The following is a 2,310-nucleotide window of genomic DNA, read 5'->3' on the forward strand; positions in this document are numbered from 1 at the left end:
GGTGTCTTAGGGAAGGTGCTTGCTGCCAGTCACCCCTGAGAACAAAGGTCTTTGACCAGAATGGGTGTGGCCACTGCAAGGGCAAGAAATTTGGGATACGTAATCCCCTGAACACAAGAGCTCCCTCGCTTGCTCTTGCTGCTCTTGGGACTGTCGGGACTTGTACGTCTGGGCTCTCCTGCATTCGCCCATGTGGCCCATGGCCATGAGGACCCCACACACAATGGACTGATGGGCTGTGACTAGTCGGATGCTGTACTGGACCCAAATGCAACATGGAGTGGACCTCTGGACCCTGGCTTTGCTTCTCGCTGCACTGAAACCCCAGCTGCACCTCCTCGATGACTGGACTAAGAGAAATCCAGGGATATCATTCCACACAAATAAAAATCACTCGTTCTCCTATGCAAGTCTCAGGAAATTCTTATCCAAAGGACTCCACCCCCAGCACCCATGGGGAAAATGATCCATCATTTTGTCCGATATCACCCTGATGTTTACTGTTCTAGGGAGCCCTCCCCTGTCCTCTCACTCGCCCATCTTCCAGTACACCTCCCTCTCCTCCCCTTTCCCTCCTGCAGAAGGCCTTGATGTCAGACAAGACCCCTTTAAACAGGTGAGACAAAGGTGACAGATGTTCCTCATTTACATTCGGAGTCTAGCTGGCTTTTTGGCCCTGTTGAATGGCACCTCTATCAAAACATCTCATTTGGAAATGTCACAGTGGCTTCTGAAAGTCATCAGTCACCCTGCTGGTGGCTGACGGAGGGGTAACAGGGTGGTGGTTCCTAATACACTGTGGAACCGTCTTTTATAATTGCGGAGTGTTTTACTCATGCAACAGGGTATGGCTTCGCTCTTGAAGGAAAGGAACCATTAACCCTGCCGCACCAGGCTCCTCAAGGCCTTTCCCCCTTAACTTTCTAACCTCTTTTTGCCTCCTTGCTCCTTTCCCACATGGAGCCAGAGGCTTCCTCTCTGCAGGCCACCCACGGGCACCTCCTCTCCCACCCTCACGGCTCCGCACAGGAAGCTGCTGTAAAAGTTGCCACAGAACCCCACTAGGAATATAGGTGCTCCGGGTGGTCCAGGAATCTCACCTGGAGCCTGAAACAGCTCCCATGGCGGAGGAAATCCCACCTTCTTCGCAGCCATGTTCCTTTCTGGATGTGATCGCTGGCCCTCCCCTCTCCCTGTCCTCTGTCCCCCGTCCTCTGTCCTGTCCTCCCACGTGTGCTGCCGGCTGCTACCCCTGAGGGGCTGTACTGCAGGTGCCTACCATTCCTAGTTCTTCTCAGTTTCAACAGAAACAAAAGTAGTTTGTTTGGAAAGGAACATTCACTAAAAACTAAAGAAAAAGCACATCAGAAAATCATAGAAATAAGTCTCAGGCCATATATTTCTGATCAGAAATAAAGGCACTCAAGTCCCTGATGAGACGGGCTGGTCCAGTCTGAGCAGCCTGGCCCCCCTTCTGTCTGAAGTCCGCCCCCCACTCTCCCTTCCCGCTCCTCTCACCATGGAGGGCTTCCTCCTTCCCTCCCCTCACTTTTTCCATCTTCCTCCTCACCCTTTGGGGTCGAGGCTTTGGGCAAGTAGCACAAGTAACCAATCATGGTCGGACAGAAACATGGGCGGATAAAGGCCCCGGGTTGTTAACTGAGTTAAAGGGGGAACTCACTTGGCTGAAATAGCCATTCCTCAGGTGGGGATGCCTGCTCAGAGGGTTGCCTTGTAAACACAACCTAAACCCCAGGGCGCATCTTCTGGCACCATCCAGACAGGCTGGAGGAAAGCCACCTTGGCAACTGATTCAAGCCATCCTCCATCCACTCTGTCTTCATCATCAGTGAAGGAATCTCTCTCTCTCTCTCTCTCTCTCTCTCTCTCTCTCTCTCTCTCTCACCCCTCTCTCTCGCTCGCACACACACCCACACACACACACACACACACCCCAAAGGCAGCATCTTGTAAATCAGGGGTGGGGAGCATGTGGCCTGCAGGCCTCAAAATCATGTGGTCTGGCCCTGCCAAGGCACACGGGGTGAGTTAGTTAAATGTTTGACCAAAAAGAGCAGGCTAATTTTTAAGTTGATAATTTTGTGTGGCCCATAAATGATAAGTATCCAGACGGCCCTTTGGCAGGAAAAACGTTCCCCACCCCTGTAATGGGTATGGGGCTTCAGTTTGGGATGACAGAAAAAGTCAAGGAGATGGTCGGTGGTGGTGGTTGTACAACAAAGTGAGTGTACTTAAAGCCACTGAACTGTACACTTAAAAAATGTAAAATGGTACATTTTATATTATGAA

The sequence above is a fragment of the Myotis davidii genome, unplaced genomic scaffold, assembly GCF_000327345.1.
Source record: "Myotis davidii unplaced genomic scaffold, ASM32734v1 scaffold246, whole genome shotgun sequence".
Lineage (NCBI taxonomy): Eukaryota > Metazoa > Chordata > Mammalia > Chiroptera > Vespertilionidae > Myotis > Myotis davidii.